This window comes from Ursus arctos, unplaced genomic scaffold (genome assembly GCF_023065955.2).
Source record: "Ursus arctos isolate Adak ecotype North America unplaced genomic scaffold, UrsArc2.0 scaffold_13, whole genome shotgun sequence".
Classification (NCBI taxonomy): Eukaryota; Metazoa; Chordata; class Mammalia; order Carnivora; family Ursidae; genus Ursus; species Ursus arctos.
In genome coordinates, this window is record NW_026622797.1 from 10,653,528 (window position 1) to 10,678,139 (window position 24,612).

The following is a 24,612-nucleotide window of genomic DNA, read 5'->3' on the forward strand; positions in this document are numbered from 1 at the left end:
GTGGGATCGAGCCCCACGTCAGGCTCTTCCGCTATGAGCCTGCTTCTTCCTCTCCCACTCCCCCTGCTTGTGTTCCCTCTCTCGCTGGCTGTCTCTATCTCTGTCAAATAAATAAATAAAATCTTTAAAAAAAAAAAAGTGGTGGGGGAGCTATCACTTAACAATAAAGAACAATTACCAAAAAATTATAATAATTGTGACTTGCATGCACCCAAAAATATAGCCTTAAAATATATATAAAAGTAAATAATGATATATATACTAAAGGAATTATTAAATCCCTCCATCATGGTGGGTATTTTTTAAAATTATTTTATTTATTTATTTATTTATTTGAAAGAGAGCCAGCACCAGCAGGGGGAAGGGCAGAGGGACAAGCCAACTTCCTTCTGAGCAGGAAGCCTGACCCGGGGCTAGATGCCAGGACCCCAAGATCATGACCTGAGCATGGTAGGTATTTTTAACACTTCCCTCAGAAACTGATACAGAAAGCTTACTAATAATTAGGAAATATGAAATGTCTTGAACAACACAATTAATAAGCTTGCTCTAACGAACGTATGCAGAATCCTGTCCCCAATAATTAGGGAAAACAGATAATTACTAGAGATTGACATGATCCAGTCACAACAAATACCAAAGAATTCATTTCATACACAGCACATTTCATATCACAATACAATATCATCAGAAATTTAAAAACCAACAAGTAATTTAGAAATTTAGAAATTCTATCACTTTAAAAACTAAAAGGCATTTTAAGACAGATTGATCAATCAATCAATAGATAAAATATATGAAAGGGCAACTAGATAGATACAGAAGAGATGACAGGATCATACCATAAAAACAATTTCATGAAGTGCTTTGTCATTTCATAATACTTTGGGCATCTCTTCCCATGTTAATAACTGTACATCCATACCATCATTTCAACAATGACGTAGTATTTTGCTGTCTGAATGAACCATAACTTATTTGTTGTTGAACCATTTATGAGTCAACATTTTGGTTTTGTGGCAGACTGCAGCTTGTCCCCTAAAACTCGTTCTCTTCTTCCTTCGTAACAAGATTCCTAGTTTTTAGCTGGCAGGTGCTGTCTGGAATAAAGGCTTATTTCCCAGTTTGCTTTGCTGTTAGGTGTGGTCATGTGACTCAACTGAAGTGTCACGTTCAACTTTCAGGAGGTATCCTTAAAAAGAACTGTGTCTTTCTTCCTTCATATCTTCCTAGTGTTATCTTCATACACTACTTCCTGTGCTATGGAGGAAACACTTGGAGATCAATTAGCTATCTTGGACCACAAGGTGGAATCCTCATGTTTACGAGACCGTAGACACGAGATAGAATGAACCTGCATCACTGCTCATCATGGAATTGGGATATCATGGAGTTGCGACATGGATTGCTTATCTTAAGACTTTCATTTGCATAGAAAGAAAATAAATATCTACCTTATTTAAGTTTTATCATTTGGGATTTTCCTGAATAACACATTTTCCCAAATATTTTGCTATTATGATCAACCGCTATAAGCATCTCTTTGTGCCTGTATTTCCCTACTTCTTCTAATGGAATGCATAAGTCATGGGATATATCCTTGTATCTGTTTTTTTAAAGATTTTATTTATTTGAAAGAGAGGGGGGCAGAAAGAGAGAGGGAATCTCAAGCAGACCCCCTTCAGAGCATAGAGCCGGACGTGGGGCTTGATCTCACCACCCTGAGATCATGACCTGAGCCAAAATCGAGAGTTGGAAGCTTAACTGACTGAGCCAACCAGGCACCCTGGGATATATCCTATTAAAGGTTTTTTGGATGTATTGCCAAATTTCACTCATTTTCACTTTGCCACTCAGATGGGCCAAAAATACAACTGTACTTTTTAGATTACTGAAATGATTAAATCTTTTTTAAAAATTGTTTGCCATTTGTGTTTATTCTATGTTGCTTTTGTGCGTTCCTTTACCCATTTTTCTATCAAAACATTCTTTTTCTTACAGATTTTAGAAGACTGTATACTGAGGAACCCTTTGTCTGTCTTACATATTATATTTTCTTCAGTCAGTTCATTGCTGTTAAACATTGATTGTGGTATTTTTATGCGGAATTTTAAAAGTTTATCAGGACTTCACTTGCTGTCTCTGGTATCATTTTTAGAAAGTTCTCTCTTCTTACAGACTGTAGAAATATTTGCCTATGATATCCACTAATACTTTTATGTGTTGTTTTATTTTTATTTGACTTAGAAATTATTAGTCCCTCTGGCATTTATTTTGTTATATTGTAGGGATCCAAATTTTTATTTTCCCAAGTGTTTAACCAAACATTTCACCTTTTATTAAATAGGTCATCCTTTATCCACTGACACAAAATGCTATTTCTAGGAAAACCTAAATTTTCCTTACATACAAGGATCACTTTTGAACTTTCAGTTATGTTCTACTAATCTATATATCTATTTCTTTACCAGTGCCATAACTTTATTCTAGCTTTTAAATATTTGTATAGTAATTGATATGGTATCTCCTCCCTAATAAATTTTTTAAAATTTCTCAAAATGAACTTTATGCTTTTTTAATATTCTGACAAAACAACAAATGATGAATTTGACTAAATTGAGACTTATATTTGAATTTCATTATAATTTTAGACTTATTTGCAATTATTTGACCATTTTCATTATTGACTCATCAATACGATACTGATATGACCCACCAATATGATTTTTTTTTATTTTCAAATGAAGTCACTTTGATCTTCTTCTGAGATGTTATCAGACCCTCGATATTCACTAGGTCAAGAAGCCTCTTGTATGAGAGTAGGAAAGTTGTAAAAGCAGCCCTTGCCTCCAATGTGCTAATATTCTACTAAAAATCATTAAGATTGCATTGAATTTACATGAAGTCATGTAAAACAGAAATAAAACTCTCCATAACTTTATTATTATAAATACACTGCCCGGTACATACATCTTGCAAAGCTGGCCAGAATGACAAACGACAGTAGAAGCAGAGAGGGATTGATCTGGAACGGTAAAGCAGAAGGTAAAAGGCATTGCAGATGGCAGAAGCAGCATTTGGACGGGGCAAGGCAAATTATGAGGCAGATTCACATGTGTTCTAGGCTAGCAAAGATAATATGAATGCACGATAATTTTTAAAAAGGGAAATTAGGGAGAAGGGACCAATTGTTAGAAAACCTTTCAACATGGATTAGCAATACGGATTTTACAAAAGCAAAAATTTTGACTGTAGTTTCTGAAAATGGGTCTCAAAAATCAAAATGGTGCTTAAGAAAGATCATTCTTGCTGCAAGGAGCACACATGTTTGGAGGAAGAAGGTGTTAACAGACTGTTACGGGAAGTGGTGCAATCATTTATTTTGGAATATAATTTATCTATTCAATAATTTCTATTCATTATGTGCCTAGCATTGTGTTAGCACTAAGATGACTTTGTTTGCACCCCAACATCTATTTTTACAAGGCCCTCATGACAGATGTCTAATAACACCACTTACGAAGAGGGAGACATTCCCCAGGTGCTTCTGTACTTTGTTCAACAGAAATTTAACTGCCCAAGTAGATGTGTGATTGATGTTATTCCATGATTAATGCAGCAAACTCCCTCCTTTATCCTCTGCAGCACAAATCTCCATTTAACCCCTTGGGATATGTAAGTGCCTCATTTCTTAAGAAACTACAGTGAGATTAGGGAGAAGAGAAGGCTTCACAAAGCAATTAGGACGAGGGCATTGAATCCATCCTCCTCCTTATTGAAAAGCAGCTTCAACCAAGGTACTGCCTCCTAAAATAAACTTTAACCTCCAAAGGAGTTTGCAAGAAAATTTGAAGGCATATAAGAGGAAAAATAAAACAGCCTTTAGGACAACTCTTCTGGGCTTTTTTTTTTCTTTCAGTGCCTTGAGTCCAACAGCAGAAAATCTCCCTGAAAGAAGCACTTCTAAGTGCATCAGAGTTGCTTTCCAGACTGCAAAAGCCACTTTCCTGTAGCATGAATATTTTATTTTTTTCTCATCATGTAACTGACATCTACATGATGTGAAGCAAAATACTTTTGGTTCTTGTTGTCGCTGCTATTTACAACTGGAAGAGTTACCCGGAATTGGATCCATCCTACAAGAGACAAGATGAGAAAGTGCTGCATGTATGCCTGGGTTTGTTTTGGGGGCTTTTGTTCTGTAAATGCGCGTTTAACTTCTGTTTTTAAAGCCCACCTCCCCTCAGACCTGGTGTGCCCAGGCCCCTAAGCATCTTCTGACCTCGGGGCACCTTAGTCTCCTTAGTCAACTATTCAGGAAGAGTCTCCCCACTAGGAATGCCACAGGGGAGAAAAGAGAAACAGGGACTGATGAGACTCCGAATTCTGTTCCTGTTCTTGGAAAAAGCCCATCGGTTATGGTTCCCAGAAGATTAGGGACATTGAAACAAAATATTTAATTAAAGTAAAACTTATTTTCTGAGAAACAAAAGAAAAAATGAACTTGTGGGACTTTTATAAAAAGCTTCTGCACAGCCAAGGAAACAGTCAAAAAAATTAAGAGGCTGCCCACAGAAGGGGAGAAGATATTTGCAAATGACACTACAGATAAAAGACTGGTATCCAAGATCTACAAAGAACTTCCCAAACTCAATACACAAGAAACAAACAAATCATAAAATGGGCAGAAGATATGAACAGACACTTTTCCAACAAAGACATACAAATGGCTAACAGACACATGAAAAAATGTTCAAAATCGTTAGCCATCAGGGAAATTCAAATCAAAACCACACTGAGATACCACCTTACGCCAGTTAGAATGGCAAAAATTGACAAGGCAAGAAACAACAATTGCTGGAGAGGATGTGGAGAAAGGGGATCCCTCCTACATTGTTGGTGGGAATGCAAGTTGGTACAGCCACTCTGGAAAACAGTGTGGAGGTCCCTTAAAAAGTTAAAAATTGAGCTACCCTATGATCCAGCCATTGCACTACTGGGTGTTTACCCCAAAGATACAGATGTAGTGAAGAGAAGGGCCATATGCACCCCAATGTTCATAGCAGCATTGTCCACAATAGCTACATCGTGGAAGGAGCGGAGATGCCCTTCAACAGATGACTGGATTAAGAAGATGTGGTCCATATACACAATGGAATATTACTCAGCCAACAAAAAGAACGATTTCTCAACATTTGCTGCAACATGGATGGGACTGGAGGAGATAATGCTAAGCAAAATAAGTCAAGCAGAGAAAGACAATTATCATATGGTTTCACTCATTTATGGAACATAAGAAGTAGGAAGATCGGTAGGAGAAGAAAGGGATAAAGAAAGGGGGGGTAATCAGAAGGGGGAATGAACCATGAGAGACTATGGATTCTGGGAAACAAACTGAGGGCTTCAGAGGGGAGGGGGTGGGGGAATGGGATAGGCCGGTGATGGGTAGTAAGGAGGGCACGTATTGCCGGTGCACTGGGTGTTATACGCAAGTAATGAGTCATGGAACTTTACATCAAAAACTAGGGATGTACTGTATGGTGACTAACATAATATAATAAAAAATATTGTTATAAAAAAAGTAAAACTTATTTTCTCCACTAGCTATACATTTTTATATAATAATAAATGTTCATGGCAACAACCAACCAAAGAAAAAAATAAACAAGACAGAGCAAAAACAAAACCAAGAAGAAAGAAAGAAAAGCAAAGAAATGGTATGGGACAGAATAATACACGAATAAAAAGTTCTACTCTCCCACTTCCTTGTGGTTTTTCCAGAGCATATACATAAAATATTTATTTCAGACAAATAGGATTATATTATATATGTTCTCTAACTTGCTTTTTTTTGTTTTTTTTTTTGCACAAAACAATTTATCTTGGACCTCCTTCTAGTAGCATATATAACTCTTTCCTTCCTATGTCCATTTGCATGCAAGCATGATGTGCCCTAACATATAAAAGAACCAGATTCTTATGGAGGGATCTTCGGTGGGTTTTTGGCTATTTACAAATAATATGACAATGATTATTCTTCTCTTAAAGATTTTATTTATTTGTCAGACAGAGACAGAGTGAGAGAGAGCACAAGCAGGGGGAACAGCAGGCAGAGGGAGAAGCAGACTCTCCACTGATCAAGGAGCCTGACAATACAGGACTCGATCCCAGGACCCTGAGATCATGACCTGAGCTGAAGGCAGACGCCCAACCGACTGAGCCACCCAAGCGTCCTGACAATGATTATTCTTGTTCACATAGTGTAAAAAACTATAAATGTCTAAGTGGAGTTGGAAGATCAAAAGATGTATAATTTACATTTAAAAGTAAAATTTACACATTAACACTTAATATATCCTGCCAACTCGCTCTCTAAAAAGGTTGTATCAGTTTACACTCCTACTGATGGTACCTGAGACTGCAGATGTCTCACGCCCAAAACAAATATTTTCATCCCTAGCAATATGAAAGAAAAAAATTCACTTCTCAGTCTTAGAAGTTTTCAGTTCTTCAGTTATAACTGAGTTTGAACTTTGTATATATTTATCAATCAGTTTTTTCACTGCAAATAAGCTGTTCATTGTTTTTAAATTGACTTGTTTACCTTTGTATCGATATGTAAGAACATTCAACATTAAGGAAATTAACACCTTGTCATATGTATTAAAATGTTTTCTCAAGACTGTGTAATAAACATTCTACTTTAAAAGGATATTCCAAGTTTTACAAGCAGACCCCTTAACCAGGGCAAATTTGATTTAAAATCATTTCTATTTAACTCTCTCACTAGGGAAACTGCATGTAATCATTTTTTCCTAAGAAAGTGCATTCTGCTATTTGATTTAATCTTAAAATAGTTGTTCGATGTAACTTTAACAGTCATTACCTCAAAGAGAGATTTATGTTTCAGAAAGAAGCAAAAATTACAAAAAAACAATGAAAAGTCAAAGAATAATGATGACCATCTTCATGTCTCATGAAATCTTTTTTTTTTTTTTTAAGATTTCCTTATTTATTTTAGAGAGAGAGAGAGCACAAACAGTAGGGGCAGGGAGAGGGAGAATCTCAAGCAGACTCCATGCTAAGTGGGGAGCCAAACTTGGGGCTCGATCCCACTACCCTGAGATCAGGACCTAAGCTAAAACCAAGAGTCAGACAGACGCTTAACCGCTGCGCCACCCAGGCGCCCCTCATGAAATCTTTAGAATAAAAGAAATTAAAAATAAAAGGCATAGAACATTCATGAGGATTTCAAGCCTTGCTGGAACTCTCCTTAATTACTTCGCCAGATTTTTTCCCCTATCTTTCTACTGTAATTCTCTCTTTGGAGGCTGTATTCCAGACTCTCTCTCTTTATCCATGTCTCCTCCCTTTCCCAAATTATCACACATATCCTCGGGAATTTCATATTTTTTGAGGGAAGTAACGCTTGACTTAAAAGTTAGTTGCTATTAGATTCCATATACAACTTTATAGGAACGTCACTGCTCGAGACTCGGATCACCAGGCAGGCAGTGCATCAGCTGCTGTGTCTCTACCTTACTTAGCAAATGCTCATCGAACTGTTCTCTCTGGAAATTTCAGCATAACGATGCCGGATGAAGTAGTCTAAATACTAAAGGCTAGGGGCACCTGCGTGGCTCAGTCAGGCATCTGCCTTCAGCTCAGGTCACGATCCTGGGGTTCTGGGATCAAGCCCCATGTCGGGCTCCCTGCTCAGCGGGGAGCCTGCTTCTCCCTCTCCCTCTGCTGCTCCCCCTGCTTGTGCTCTCTTGCTCTCCGGCCAATAAATAAATAAAAACCTTAAAAAAAAATGAATACCGAAGGCTACTTTATGTAAAATGAAATTCTTTAATTTTTCTCAATTTCTGAGAATCATATCATACTATGATTTAACCCCTAAAATTCTAACAATTTATGACTCTAGGATTTTATATGGAGATAACTATTTACCTATGTGTACAAACCACTGTTTCAAGTTCCAAGTGGTTTTTGATACTCAGTGGTTTATCTGTTTTTCAGTCAACTGACTGACTTTGAGAAGTAAATTATTCCTTGGATGAAAGAGTCTATTAAATTGCGGGCATTGTAATGAACTGACTAAATTAAAATCTGATAAAATTAAAGGGAGGTAGAGAAAATAATATGCTGGAGGCTAACATTTTTTGTTTATTTTGAAATACAATGAAGCAAGGGTTACTGAAAACATTCCATTGAATATTTTTATCATAACATTATTGTTATTTAATCGATATTTATTTTCCTATTTTTTTGTTTTGTTTTTGTTTCTGTTTGAGCAAGGGTGATCAGTGTATTTTGTTTTTGTTTTTGCCTAAGTAAAGGAAAAAGGGGAAGACATATCAGAAGACAGGCAGACTTTCGGCCCACGGATTATCTGGGGGTGGTAACATATACAGACCTTCCCATTCATTACACCAATATTTACTGAACACCTACTGAGATTAATTTGGGTAAGAACTGAATTAAAAGCATTTGAAAACTGAGTCAAGGGCTGTGTGAACATTTTTAAAGCCTCAGGTATTCACTGAGCTTAGAAACTGCTCAGAAATCCCAAGTCAATAGGGTTTTAAATCCAGAAGTTTCTATCTATCCCAAAGTAAATTCGAATTTTAGTTATGGTATGTTAATCACAATTGTGGAAATATAACTAATTTGTTGTTCAATTACTGCATTTCTTTAAAAATTCCTTTATATTACATTTTAATGTATTCATAAGACAAAGGTGGTTGGTGGGGAATGTCAGTACTGCTGGTTTAATAAAGCATTTACTTTCATAGGTAACAGAATTATTATTGATTGTCACCCTCATTGCTCTCTGAGGATAAATTCTTGTAGCTGGAAGGCTGCCAATTTACCGGGTGCTGGCATAAGCTAGGGCACTGGGGCTTGGTGACTGAATTACCCAGCTTAATAGGCAAGATGGGTGACAGACAGGATAACTTTAGGGAAAATCCCGGGGCAGGAGTATGGAGTGAGTCTCCAGCTGAGACAGTTTGCAAAGCGTATCCTTATAGGTGACTCCTGATTGCTGGGGACTGGGGGTCAGGGGTGGGGTAAGAGATGTTCAATGGGGTGATGGGCTGGAGCTTTGCATAGTGTGGGATGCAACCTTTTATGATACCACCTCAAATCTTAAGGATTTGGGACTGATTGTATTTCTTGAGGAAGCCAGTGAATAGAAAGAGTTGAGGTCAAGATCGGCCCCAGGTAAAAACAATGCAATATACATAAGAGGAGAAGAGACACCTCAGTAACATACACTGAAAAATAAAAATAAAAATAAACCAGAGAATTATATGTCAAATGCTTTCCGGTTTGGTTGTGCCTGGGGTTGTACTGGGCACGAAGCACGCAACACTTCTCAAGGCACAGTGACCTGCCTCTCTGGAAAAGCAATCAGAATTCTCTACAAACACATTCAGGGATTAAATCTTTCCAAGGCAGGCCTCTATGGGTGGTTTTATTAAAAGAAATTACATGCACATAATCCTCCACAGAATTTTAAGTCTTCAGGGAGCCCAAAGCCAACATTACCATGTTTTTTAAGTCGATTGAGAAAATTTTTCTTTTGCAAAACACGTTATAAATTCTTTAAAGTCTATTTAATTTTCTAGTCACATTTTAAAGGAAAAAAACTAGTGTTTCTATGAGGTTTCTGCTCTATTATCACATATTTCAGGGCCATTCACACTGTCCTGTTCTTAATCATTTAAACAACAAATCTATTTGAATGTGTGTCTAATCCTTAATACTGGTGAGAGAAGGCTGTCTTCAAGCCCCTCAATCCTTAACGTCAGTTACTTTCCTCCGCAAGGCTGTGCTCACCGGGAATGCCTGAATGAAGTCTCCACAGCCTGCGAGGAAAAGTAACCTCAGTTGGTGAGAAATTTCTGGTTCCAGAAGCATTGTTCTTTCAGATTGGTAAGTGATTTGCATGCTAGTCCAGGATGTTGGGAAAAGCCTCCCTGATTTCTATCACCAAGGGGGAGAAATCAGATGGTGACAGAATGTATGTGAAAGCTCTTTGTAAAGTAGCAACAAAATACAGTTGTCCAGTATCAAAGGCAGACACAGCTCACAAGACCCTTTCAGGAAGAGCCACGAGGCAAAGGAAAAGTATTTGCTTATGAAACTGGAATTATAAATAATGAGGTAGAGCTATACACCAAATACCGTAAAGATTCATTTTCTTGTATATATTGAGGTGCTGATATAATTTTTTGAGAGAGAGAGAGCACGTGCATACATGAGCACTGGGGGAGGGACAGAGGGAGAGAGAGAACCTTGAGCAGGCTTCACAGTCAGCATGGAGGCTGACATGGGGCTCAGGGGCTCAATATCATGACCCTGAGATCATGACCTGAGCTGAAATCAAGAGTGATGGATGCTCAACCGAGCCACCCAGGAGCCCCATAATTTTAAAGGACTCAATGCACGTGTTGCTAGAATGTGTGTCATTCAGACCCTTTTTATTGATATTATAGTCATTTTCATTTTCCTAGCAGCTACTGTTTGTTACTAATTTCTAATTTTACTGCATTATGATCAGAGAATATGTTCTATACAAAACCCAGTTTTTTGTTATTTATTGAGATTTCCTTTGTGGGAAACATTGGAATTGTTGGAATTTTTTTCCAAACTAGACATACACTTGTTTTTGTTTTTCCTACTTGAGAATCAGTGTAATTCTTCAATGTGTAGATTCCAATATTTCATTATAGAAAATTTTCATTAACTTTCTTTTTGAATACTGCCTGTCTCCCATTTGCCCCTCTCTCCCTGTGTCTCCCTGAGACACAGCAGGTGCATGTTGGACCCTCTCATTCTGTCTTCCACACCCTGAACCATTCTTCCATCTCCTCTACCTCTTTCTCTCTGTACTTCATTCAAGGTGGTTTCCTCAACTATATCTTCCAATTCATTAATTTTCTCTTCTGATGTGTCTAATATGCTAATTTAACTTATTCCGTGAGATTGTAATGACTGTGATCTCCATTGCCAGACATTCCATTTGTTTCTTTCCAAATCTGCCTATTCTTTATTTCCATGGTATCCTGTTGTTTTGTTTCATTTTCCGATTCTTTTTTAAGACCTCTTTGCTCATTCTATTTGAGTGTCTGATTTTCGTTCTGTCATCTGTGGTTGTTTTGGTACTAAGTCTCTGATTTTTGCCTCTGATAACTCTCCCATAAGGTAGCATTCCTTATGTACTTTGTAACATTTTGTTGTGGTGGTTGTGAATTCATCTTCAATGGGTTCGGTTGTTTATCTGAGAGAGGTTTCTGTTACGGAATAGACCATGTCCCCCACCCAAATTCATATATGTTGTAGCCTTAACTCCCAATGTGACTGTATTTAGACATATGACCTTTAAAGAGGTGGGGGTTTTTTAAAGTTTTTTTTTTTTTAAGTAATCTCTATACCCAACATGGGGTTTGAACTCAAACCCCAAGATCAAGAGTTGCACGCTCTACCAACTGAGCCAGCCAGGTGCCCTTTAAAGAGGTGATTAACAGTAAATAAGGTCATAAGGGTAATTTGATATGACCAATGATGTCCTTATAAGATGTGGAAGAGAGACAGGGACACTTGGGTGACTCAGTCAGTTAAGCACCCAACTCTTGATTTTGGCTAGGTCATGATCTCAGGGTTGTTAGATCAAGCCCTGCTTAAGATTCTTTCTCTTCCTTTCCCTCTGCCACTCGCCTCCAAAAAACCCCACAAGACACACCAAGGATGTGCATACACACAGGAAAGGCCATGTGAGTATGCAGCAGGAAGGCAGCTATCTGCAAGCCAAGCAGAGTGGCCTCAGGAGAAAGCAAACCTGCTAATATCTCGATCTTGGACTTCCAGCCTTATTCTGCTGCTTATGACACCCAGTATGGGGCATCTTGTTATGGTAGCCCTAGCAAACTAGCATCTGACCTGAGGATGTGAAAGTGACCTCACAGAATGCTCTGCTTCTATCAGATTCCCAGGGGTTTCAAGGCTCTGGATGTATTTTTATGTTAATTTATTGGCTTAGAGAGTACCTTCCAAGAAATGGACTTACAGCTAGCTTTCTAAGCAAATAGTATAAATTCAGACCACTCAGGATATGGCCTAGGTTGGTATCAGTTTCTCTCAAATGATGTCCCTTCCCTGGCTTGTGCCCGCCCTTGGGTGCAATTATAGCAAACTTCCTCGCTCCTTCCCTCGGCCAATGAATAGTGTTTTGCTAGCTTTCCTGAGGCTCCAGGCTTTCTGCAGGGGACTGGCTTCAGCCTCCCCGCCCAGTGAATCTAAGGCCTATTTCCTGCCTCCAGCTCTGCCTCCTCCCCTGTCCATCCTCATCCCCAAAAGCCCTTACCCAAAGCTGAACCCCCCAGAGGTCCCTGCAGCATTGGCTTGTACTTTTTGCTCTGGATTTGGTTTCTTGCTTTGTTTCTGACATCTGGGCAGTCTGTTGCTCCGTTTTATCCATCACTTCCATGAATTTGTCCTAGTAAGCAAGTCTTTCCATGTCACATTTGTCTGCCATGTTCACTTTCTAGGGAGTACTAGAAGGTGTAGATTTTTTTCTAACATGCTAGAAGTAAATTTGTCTTTGTGAAGTGGGACTAAATTTGTCTTCGTAGAGTAAGATTATGTGAGTTAGTCAGTAAATTCATCACAACTGATTTTTTAAAAGGTGATATTGTAAGTAGGAGCATAAACTGATTTTAGAATGAGTAGCCTTCAATAATGTCATGGCACTATCATCAGGGACCTTATTTCCAGACTTAACATCAGTCATACACACACACTTGTGGTTTTAGAGAAAACAAATGTAAAAAAGTATATTTAACTTGAAAAGCAACAAAAAAAAGTCTTCTTCGTCTTTGTGCTTGTGTTATAATTACAAAGTCACCACCATCTCATCAGCCTTTAGCACTATCATAGACAGAATGGTGCCCCCCCCCAAATTCACATGTTGAAGCTCTATCCCAATGTGATGGTATTTGGAGATGGGGCCTTTAGGAAGTACTTAGGGCTAGATGAGGTAGGGAGTTTGGAGGTTTGGACCCTCAGAAGGAAATCAGCAGCCTTACAAGAAGAGGAAGACAGAGCCATCACTCTCCCCTCTCAGCCACTTAAAGGCACAAGCGGAAGGCTATCTGCAAACCAGGGAGAAGGCCCTTCCTTACCAGGAACTGAATCAGCTGGCACTTGGATCTTGGAGTTCCCAGCCCCAGAACTGAGAAATAAATGTCTGTCACTGAAGTCACTATGGTATTTGTTATATGTGTATAACATAGGGTATTCTGTTACAGCAGCCTGAGCAGACTAATACCTCCACATACCGTCCATATAGTTGGAATTCACTTGTCTACCCGCTGTTTATGCTGTCCCTACATACTTACCAGATAAGTAATAAATGATAGTTTGTGATTACCTAAATTCAGAATATTTAACGTGCAGTCAAGTTTCTGAACCCCATTTTCCCTGTTTAAAGCTCTTCTGACTTCAATGCATTCTTAATTATTTGAAGTTCTCCCTCTTATTCAGTTATCTGAGGTTTGAGTAAGATTAATGCATTCAACAGTGCACAACACCAGACTTCACGCTGGGGGTGTCCAAGGATCTTACCAGTATGTAACCACCAATAAACACAGCACGTCCTGGGCGCAGGCTAAATGGGTAAAACGTGCATGCTGTTAGACGCCCGCAAGCCTTAAGCATTCTCTTAACAACCTGGTTTGTGGGAGGATGAAGGAGAAGAAGCACAATGTTCTCTCTCTCTCCTTTTTTGAGAGAGCTACAGTGAGCACGTGCATGTGCTTGTGAGCAGCAGGAAGGCGCAGAGGGAAAGGGAGAGAGAAGCTTAAGCAGGCTCCACACCCAGCACAGAGCCCTATTTGGGGCTCAATCTCACAATCCTGAGATCACAACCTGAGGTGAAATTAGGAGTCCAGACACTCAACAGACTGAGATACCCAGGTGCCCCAGCACAACGCTGTCTCTTACTAAGGCATCATGAATTCAAGCTGTGCAGTCTATTGTACGAACAGAATATGTCCATGTTTCCTGTAGCCATCTAATAACTATGGCCACAAGGAAGAGGGGTATGGAAGGAGGCTACGAATGAACCCCCAAAGGAACCAGGAGACTTTCTGCCTTCCGCCTGTTCCATTCTATAGCTTCAGCCTTACCAGTAATTCCAGCTGTCCTTAAAGGAGTCCTTGGGGTGCCTGGATGACTCAGTCAGTACAGCATGTGATTTTTCCCCCCAAGATTTATTTATTTACTTTACAGAGACAGACAGAATGTGTGAGTGGTAGGAGGGGCAGAGGGAGAGAGAAAATCCTTGAGCAGGGAGCACAATGCAGGGCTGGATCCCAGGACCTTGAGATCATGACTTAAGCCGAAATCAAGAGTCGGCTGCTTAACCGACGGAGCCACCCAAGTGCCTCAGAGCATGCGACTCTCGATCTCAGGGTTGAGTTCAAGTCCCACAGTGGGTGTAGAGATCACTTGTTAAAAAATCATAAAGGAGTCCTTGAAGCTTTAAATTGACTCCTTCTCTCCACTTCCATTTGCAAAGCGAGTGACTTGGCTTTGTTACCCCAATGCCATTCAATTTCCTGAAGTGATGACAGAGCAAGTTACCCTGTAATTGTGTGGATGGCTTTGTAAAAGAGTTATCTGCAGCCTGCCTTCTCCAAGGGGGTCCTGAGCCAGCATCACGGGCATCCCCCGGGGGCTTCTCCAATGCAGCATCTCAGGCCCCACCCAGGAGCTCCGGAATCAGAGTCCACAGTTTATCGAGATCCCAGGATGAGGCATATGGACACTGGAGTTTGAGAAGCACTGGTTTACGGTATTGTTCCCTCCACCTAATATAAAGTTACCTTTTTTGGCTCATTAATAACATCTAGGGAACAAGATGAAAGTTTCCCTAGAAACCTACCTAATATGGCATTTTGATATTCTCGTAACAATTAGGAATCACAGTAGGGTCTCTTTTTCCATATACAAGAAAACCTAATATTTAAGTCTATAAATGACTCAGAAAAACTGTTTCCATTTTGATTTAGTATGAATGAGGTCTTGCTCACAACTGGTAAATTGGAAGCAAGAACTGCTGCCTTTCAGGTTAATGGGTTTTCCCTCATCAAGCTGTCCTTCTTTCATGTAATCTAGACTTGCCACCACTTATTTATTTATTTTTTTTGGTAACTGTTCTTCTTTTTAATAGGATTATGCATCCTCCCAATATTAACAGCAATTAGACTCACCTCACGGCGCGTCATGCCAGCTCACTCTGCGACTGTCGGAGCAAGATGATCTTACTCTTGTCTCAGTAACAAACTCTGACAACCAAAACAAAGCAGCAGGCAGAATACAGGAAGAGAATTAACAATAAAGGATCACAGATGACAAGAGCTTCTCAAACACGATGGTTGCCTCGGCCTGTTCTATCCACATAGAAATAATGGCGTTCGCTCTGCGAGGACGCAGAACACTGCGACACAGCCCAAAACCACGTACTTTTCAGAAAAGTTTTTAAAGAAGACTCTTCAAAAAAAAATAAAGATGACTCTTGAAAAGCCTTAGAAAACATTAATATTCTCTTTCCAAATCTAATCTATTTAATTTTATTGGAAAACATTTACATAGCTCATCAGCAGACTCTCTAGTATTGAGTAATATTTAGCATGCTGTAATCACAGGAAAGAGAGATTTAGATTAAATGCTGCTTTTTATTACTATTCAATCATCATAAGTTGTTCCACTTTTTATCTTTTTAGTCAACAGATTTCAAAGGTGGGAAAACATCTTCATTTGCAGACATACCTGTATTTATCTCCTATTATATTTTCCATTGGTGTCTACATGAGATTTATTTTCGGTGATTTCCCAACAAAGTAAACGTGGATCTTCTAAGACCAGATGTTAATAATATAGACAAATGCACCCTATCTCTTAGGGATGTTAGGGGAATAAATCAGAGAATATTTACAGGGGAATTTGACCTCACTAGAGATAGTATATAAATGAAATGTGAAGAAAAAAAAAAACTCTTTAAAAAACAAAAAAATCCGTTCAGTTATAGCCAGATTAACTCGACAGTACGAAACTATGTTCCGAGTGAAGAAAACAGACCTACTAAGAGTGGTCCCACTGGTTGTGAAGAAATGCCAAATACTAACAATCAATTCCAGGTCTGGCTGAAACCTCACATATCAGTTTGGAGAAACTCCAAATGAGCTCTCTGTCTTTTTCTATGTCTACGTCTATTGTACTTGGAATACTGGTAAAAGTCAGTATCCCAAAGACCATGACTCGTCTTTGCCTATGTTGGAGTGAATTATCAAAATTATTTTAAACCTCTTTCTACATTTAATAACATATAAGGATTGTTAATGAAACACTGATATAAAGAGAAATTTAAGGACCTCTGTAACATATACAGCTAGACAAACTGTTTTTACATTTGTATTATCTAGAATCAAAAAAGAGCTTTCAGCAGGACAATGGGCAAAGAAGGAATCATATTTACTCCAGGTTGAAAGGCCAAATTTTCCTTAGAGTTACAGGGAAACTGTCAATTATAGTCTCAGTATTATTTGAGAGACACAGGAAAGTCCCCTAATCCCACATATTTTTCAAACATCCTGTCACAATGACCCAAATTCTACCATTTTAAATGCTTCTGGGGCACCTGGGTGGCTCAGTGGTTTAAGTGGCTACCTCTGGCTCGGGTTATGATCTCAGGGTCCTGGGGTCGAGCCCCACATAGGGCTCCCTGCTCAAGTGGGGAGCCTGCTTCTCCCTCTCTCACTCCCCTGCTTGTGCTCTCTTGCTGTCAAATAAATAAATAAAATTAAAAAAAAAATGCTTCTGAGTTAAGGGAAATGGTTCCATATTCACAGACAAAGGCAAAATTAAAAATTGTGGGATGATAAAGACATGCAACAATGTAATAAACCAACACCCACTGCATACCTACTATGCACCAGGCACTATTCCCAGTGCTTTACCAGAGCTCTCTCATTTAATTCCCACTACAGCCTATTAAATAGGTGCTATTATTACCCCAGTGTTACAGCTGTGGAAACAGGCACAGAGAGGCTAAGAAGCTTGCCCAAGATTACACAGGCTACAAGAGGCATAGCTGACTCCCACCCTGGCCAACTGACTCCAGGGTCCAGGCTGGGAACCAGCGTGGTTTCCTGCGAGTGTAGGAGTTAGCACCATACAACACATCACTGGCTTTTTCAAAATTATATTTACTTATTTAAGTAATCTCTACGGCCAACGTGGGGCTCGAACTCACAATCCCAAGCACGCTCCTCCAACTGAACCAGCCAGGCGCCCCTACGTTACTGTTTTAAAATGAAACAAACGATACCTTGCAATGACTGATACAAAGGAAAAAACGTCAAAGTAGAAAATGTTCAGATTGTGTTTACAACAATTAATGCATTTTTTCCAGGAAAACCCACATTTTAATGTTAGGGCAAGCTCCACATTTCCATTTTGAACAGAAGGCTCGTGAACAGCAAGCCCCCATAGTAGCACCTTCTTGTGTTCAAACTGTTCACCAAGAACGCAGGACTAGATACCCTGCCGAAAGGAGAGCTCCATTGTGGAGCCAACAGTAGACAGTCAGGTGGAAATGAGACACACAGCGTGGAAATGAACTTAGAGATGTAAATATCAGAGGAGCTTTGATTACATACTGTGAGTAACTGGGACCTATAACATGACGACCAACTTCTGTAGTTAAGACGCTACCACGGATCTTTAAATGCATAACGGCTTCTTCATACATACAGTGTAAAAAAGGCCTTTATAATGGGCCTCTAATGTCAGAAGTATGTGCTGTCCATGTTTTTTGTTTTGTTTTCGCCCATAAAACACATGGTTTTTAGGGGCGCCTGGGTGGCACAGCGGTTAAGCGTCTGCCTTCGGCTCAGGGAGTGATCCCGGTGTTCTGGGATCGAGCCCCACATCAGGCTCCTCCGCTGTGAGCCTGCTTCTTCCTCTCCCACTCCCCCTCCTTATGTTCCCTCTCTCGCTGGCTGTCTCTCTGTCAAATAATAAATAAAATCTTTAAAAAAAAACACAACACATGGTTTTTAAAAAGAGATGAACTGGTATTCTGATTCCCCGCTCCTCACAGAACACCGTAATATGGTTAAGTACGAACCTTTCCATAGCAACAGACATTGTGTATCAGACAGGAACCCTATGTATCCCCCTTGAAGAAAGCTTTAAGGTTATAACAGACAAATTCAAAATAAAGCCTATGATCCCATCACCCTGAAGCCTCCTTCCCCAATGAGCTCAAGAAAGGATTCGTTGACAAATGACTCACCATGGCTTCCTATAGCTCATTTCTTTGCCTTCCTTTTTCTTTAAATGGCACTCCAGCCTTAATAGTTACAAAGGTTTCAAGAGAGAGGACCACCTGAAACAGAGAGGCCAAAAATCCAACACAATCACGGTTTGCAGAAGTTCAGCATTCGGCTGATTGAATAGCCCTGGGGGGTAGTGGTTTGCCTACCTGGAGACCAAAGCCAGTCATTACTGCCACCCTTCACTGCATTATTTAGTGCTTTTCCACTCTCTGAGCATTCCGTGAACCCTGACTGCCTGGTTAGCTCTAATTCTAAAATTGGTATTTTGCATAAGGGGAAGGTAACTTTGGGGACGATATCTTGAAATGTTTTCCTAAATACATATAAGAAACATGCTTGGAAGCCACTGAAAGTTGTGGCTAAAGAAAGTGCAAACTGGGCTTATACGGATATCGTTGCATAGGCTGACTATAATTACATTCCCCGAACACTTGCCTGGGTAGAGTGGGTGCCTCCATTTGCTCACCCCAATTAGGCAGGAGGCACTGCCTAGGGCCAGAGAGTAATCTACCCGCTATTGTTTCGGTGTGGGGAGAAGAGAATGCTCTGTGCACGAACACCGAACATCCCGAACATCGTGCTTTGTTTTTAGCACGCAGAACTGGGCTTGCGGACGCTAGTGATTGTGCTTCGGAGAGAGGAAGTTAATGACATGTTGTGAGTTTATGTACTATATTTCATCCCTATTCACGTTGAGACAGCATCCTCCTCCAAATCTTCTGCTCCAAAGGTTGCAGGCTGGAAAGTGAAACAGATGGTCCAGTTTTATATTTCTTTTCCTTTAGAATTTCTTATGCAGCGCAGGGACCTTGGTCTTCGGGGATCTCGAATTGTATTTTGGCCCATTATACGTATATCAGTTTTGATACTCAGATGGTACGTAAGAATTACTCAAAATCCACATGGCCGTAGCCTTTGCTGGTTCTTAGTATGCCCTGTGCTGTTCATTTTAATTGAAAATATTCTAAAAGCAAGATTGATGTGTTTTCTATCCCCCTAAAATAGAAGCAGGTTCTGGGCTCATAATTGAGCACTCATAAGCCCCCTCTCCTTATTAACATGCCCTCTCTAATTTGTGCCTCTGTTTGTACAATATAAATGGCCTTTAACGGCCCTTCACTCATACAATGGTCTCACTAACCCAAAGAAAATTAGTAGCAGGCAAAAGCCTATTTTTACTGACACAGAGACAAAAATGCTAATTACCTTAAAATATTCTCAAGTGTATATCTCTGGCATCCTTCCAGGCTAAGCTCAAAAGTTTTTTTTTTCCCCCTGTTATTTACTAGTTATAGGGAAAGTTGTTTTTGTTTTATATCCAGGCTTATACAGAAGTAGGTTTATATTTATAATTAGAAATCTTTTATTTGGGGTCCAGAGTACTGGTGATAGGTGAAGCATTGGGTTTGCTTTCAACTTACTCGCGGGTACACTTGAGAGTTGCCCATTTTGATAATTTTTTTTTTTAAGATTTTATTTATTTATTTAACAGAGATAGAGACAGCCAGCGAGAGAGGGAACACAAGCAGGGGCAGTGGGAGAGGAAGAAGCAGGCTCACAGCGGAGGAGCCTGATGTGGGGCTCGATCCCAGAACGCCGGGATCACGCCCTGAGCCGAAGGCAGACGCTTAACCGCTGTGCCACCCAGGCCCCCCGCCCATTTTGATAATTATGTTTTGTGCTGTTTTTGCTAAGGTACTTGGAGACATTTGCAGAAAAATCATAATACCTAAAAATCTGAATTTATTTTAACATATTAACTACCACAAAATATTAATGTTTCCCCAGAGTCTCTTTTAATCTTTCTCTGATAATTAAATTTGTTTGTCCATGTTTACTGTCGGAAGCACTCCTTTTTTTTCCAAAATGGTTTTAAAACTGAAACCCTGGATGTACAAAATACGTAATAATCAAGAAAATTAAATGAGACTTACTAAATTATGATACCAGCTGTGCTGACGATATTGACATACAGATGATGAGCTTTTCATCATTTATGTGACAAATATTCATTGAGGATATATTATTCTGAGACTATCTTGCTAAGTCCGGCTTATAAAAAAATAAATAAATAAGGTGGAAGTGCTCATCTTCTTGAGGAAGTTTCAAAATCAAGTTTGGAGAAAAAAATGTATTTGTACTAAAAATTCAGTCAGTACAGACGTATAGTAACATTGGAAGGCAGCAGAATAGGAGAGAGCACATGGTGGTGGAAGGGGAAATGGTAATTCATGGCAAAAAACAAGTGGGGTTTAGCTCAATAACAAGCCATCAACCCAGTTTTTAAAAACAGGCAAAAGATTTGAATAGAGATTTCAAAAAAATAAGATATACTGATGACAAACAAGCACATGAAAAATTGCTCAACACCATTAACCATTAGGGAAATGCAAATCCAAACCGCCCTGAGGTATCACCGCACACCCACCAGGATGGCTGTCATCAGAAAGACAGACAACACCAGGTGTTGGCAAGGATGCAGAGCCACTAGAACCCTGTACGTTGCTGATGGAAATACAGAATGATACGGCCACTTTGGATAACAGATGGGCAGTTTCATAAAAACGTAAACATAAACTTAGTATAAACCCCAACAATTCACTCCTAGGAATCTACCCAAGAGAAATGAACATAGATGTCCAGACAAAGATACGTAAGTGAAGGTTCACAGCAGCACTCTTCATGCCAGTCAGATGCTCAAAACAACCCAAAGGTCTGTCAGCTGATGAAGAAAATGGAACACTATTCAGCAACAAGGAACCAAGTACTGACATACGTTACAGCAAGGATGAACGTCAACAACATAAGCGAAATGAAAGAAGCCAGATGCAAAAGACTCCATTCATATGAAATGTCCAGGAAAGGCAAGTTTATAGAGACAATCAGCACATGAGTGATTTCTTGGGGCCAGGGTGTGAAAACGGATAAACTGCAAATGGGCCTACGGGAACTTACTGGGGTGGTGGAAATGTTCTAAAGTTGGATTCTAGCGATGGTTGCATGACCATATACATTTGCTCAGAATCAATCAGCGTGCACTCACAGTGAGCGGATTTTAGGGTATGTAAATCGTACTTCAATAAAGCTATGAAAGAAAAAACCAGGTGAAGTGTCATATGTTTTCGTAAGAGTGGGTGGAAGCAGTAATCTGAATTTTTCGTCTTTGCTTCCATGCTGAAACGTAACACGAACATGTATCAGTATCGATAAATGGGAAGGGTTCTTCACAGTTTGCAACGTCCCTTACAGTTTTCAGATTTATTTGCTCTTCACACCCACCCTGTGAGGCACGGTGAGCGAGTGTTACGGGATCTACAATAAGCACTATTCTTTCTCCTCTTAGCTTTGTTCTGAGCAAACTTCAAATGCTATTATCAATTATGTCCTTTAAAGATCAAGGCCACCCTATTTATAACATGATCTGGATAAACAAGAGAACAAACAGGATCATTACCCAAGTACCACAGATGCATTTACAGAAACGGGTATGTTCCGTTGGCCAAACTGTACGAAACAAGATGGAAGTCCCCACCTGGAGACTCCTTCCACTCGCCGTCGACAGACGTGGCCCAGCCGCCTCACGGAAGCCTGTGGTGCTTGTTCTCTCTGAGGCATTTGCATTTACAAATATTGAAATGCGTGTCGTGTAATTGTATATACAATCAGGCACACAATGACTAACATTATAGAAGCTAATATTCCTGGGCAGTAGCAAAGCCGCCAAAAACACAAAAATGGAAACCGGTGTATTGATTTGGTTCACAGCAACTCCTCCTTTAGTATTTCTCTTGAAAGCACAGAAGGAATGAAAACAAACAAATCCAACGTAGCCTGAAGCAGAGAATGACATGTTCAAGAAATGGGACTTATAAATAAACTGACCAATTAGGGCATTTGAAAATGTATGTGGCGTATGCAACAAATATGCTTAGACGAGTTAAAAACCACACAAAGCTCCCTCATTCTGATAATATGTGTGCGACACAGGCCAAACTCAGAGTCCTCTGCACCCAGCGTGAGATTTAAAGCTCTGGGTTTAGGAGAAGGTCAGCCCCTGGGATGATGTCTCCCCACTTTCTGATCAAGGAGTTCGGTGTGAAAGGAGCTCTCGATATGGACCACGGCCAAAGTCAGCGACACAGAAGTTTCAGCCTTCCCGTCCCAGCCTCACATCTGCTGATGTGTTTCAGTATATACTGTGCAACCCCCTCCCCTTTCCAAAGAAGGCACGGACGCTTGGCCTACCTTGGTGTCCTTGGTCTCCGCGCGTGACCTCCTGCAATCCTTTTGCCATGACTTACGTTGCTTAAGGATGTTTCCAGGATCTGTGATCTAACACAAGCTGTGCTTCTTGACTATGACTTCAATGGGGAACCAGACTGGATTAGTCTAAACAAACGTACAAATAATTGGTTTCAGTCCACAGTTCTTTTTGATCTTTTCAAGTTATACAAATTTCATTATTAATTGATACAATGCATGACACGGGGTAGGGGAAAAAGCAGATGACTCTGGCCAAGAGACTTGTTCTGGGTCTGGAATGCACCCCTGTAACCTTGGTGATCTCCCTCAACTTCCAAGACTTCAGTGTTCTCAACTGCAAACAAATCACCTTTTTTGGGTGAAAGAGGCTTTAAAGTTCTGATCATAATTTGACAATCATTTCTTGAGATGCTACTGTTATTCGACAATATACAAATGTTTATCTAAATAATGTCATCGAGGTCCCATGTCTTTTGGTCTAACATGCCTTCTGGCCTGTTTTGAACTGCTAAGATACAACAACTGAGAATCTGAAACTCACAGACACAGAATCCCTTTGCACCAGGGTAAAATGCCACCAAAGTTGCGGTTTGAGAGTAAGAATGATAAAGACTGGAACCAGATAGGAATTGAATGGTACTTCACAAACACACACACACACACACAGACACACACATCCTTATATACAGGCACAAGGAAGAGGTATGTCATCTCAAACAGGGCTTTTATTTATTTCCTTTTTCATGAGTCTGACAACACTACACTGGTTTTCACACTCGTCCATGCCCTACTGTTCCTCAAAAGTGCTTTTGGGGCCCTAAGGAGGGCTGAAAGGCCTAAAATCTGTTCCTCCGTTCCCCCCTCAACACTTTTGTTTTTATCTGTTTCAGGTATTTGTCCTCTACTTAATGTTTTGCTTGGGAAAGAGTACTTGGGTCAACATCATCTGGAAACCACCGTATTATACAGTGTAAAAGATTTCGCTTAAGTGCTATACTTTCTAAAAAGTGTTATATATACCACTTAAAATAGAACTCATCTTACAAGTTGTTCCAGCAAAAACTAAAGGCTAGAAAGTAATTTTTCATTTATAGTTTTAGAAAAGACTATAAATGACATGCTATATTTAGAGTCCCTGTGCAAATCATCAAATACTTTAATAACTATGCAAATACTAATATTCGATACAAGGGATCCTCTTAATTATGGCACAATCCTAACTCTGGATACAGTGCTAGGTGGGAAAATCCTGTTTAGACAGTTGTAGGAGAAGAATGTTTAACGAAACAAGTTTGCTAGTCTGGTCATCATAACACTGGTAGATATTTGGTATAATTAAATCTTTGCCAAAAAGAATTTTGAGAAAAAGAACAATCAGGAATTTAGATTGCTTCCGCCACCCCCCTCTGCATCCAGCTCATCTTTGAATGGTCCCTTGGTCTGCTGGTTATAGTAAGTTCTTCCTGCACTATGATTTAAGTAATTAAGAGTTGGTTGTCACATTATTTTTTAAGGACACGTCAATGTTGATCTGTAAGGGTGTCCTTAGGATGAGAGTGATATAGTCAAAACAAACATTCTGCACAAATCTAAGCCAATGCTAAAGACAGCAAGTAATTCTTACTGTTTTCTGTTCCCCTTATCTTTATGTGGAATCATAGTTTATCCCAGTTCCCTGTTTTTGTATTTCCAGCGAAATAGTTGTCCAAGTTCTAAGTAAAAGACTACCCCACTTTGAATATCACTGACTTTTCTAATTTGTCTGATTGACCCAGAGAGCGTAACCAAAGAGTAAAAACAAAACGCAATCTGAGGGTCATTCCCCCATGATTCTGAATCTATTTACCACCCAGATGGGTTATTTGTTACTGAGAGACTTTATAAAAAATAAATTATTTCAGCCAAAGGATTTTCTCATTTCTGTTCCCTGAAAGTCTGT

At 39.6% G+C, this 24,612-nt stretch overlaps 1 long non-coding RNA gene across 2 annotated transcripts in view; it reads right to left on the reverse strand.

Annotated features, from left to right (window-relative positions):
• Nucleotides 1-24,612, reverse strand: part of LOC113259590 (uncharacterized) — a 31,431-nt gene that overhangs the window by 3,866 nt on the left and 2,953 nt on the right. The window contains exons 2-4 of one of the 2 annotated variants that reach the window (XR_003317639.4): nt 22,656-22,799; nt 18,368-18,460; nt 15,282-15,356 (exon numbers count right to left, since the gene is read on the reverse strand). This is a non-coding gene — a long non-coding RNA (uncharacterized LOC113259590). The remainder of the gene's footprint in view (nt 1-15,281; nt 15,357-18,367; nt 18,461-22,655; nt 22,800-24,612) is intronic. The other variant, XR_003317640.4, reaches the window with a different exon arrangement.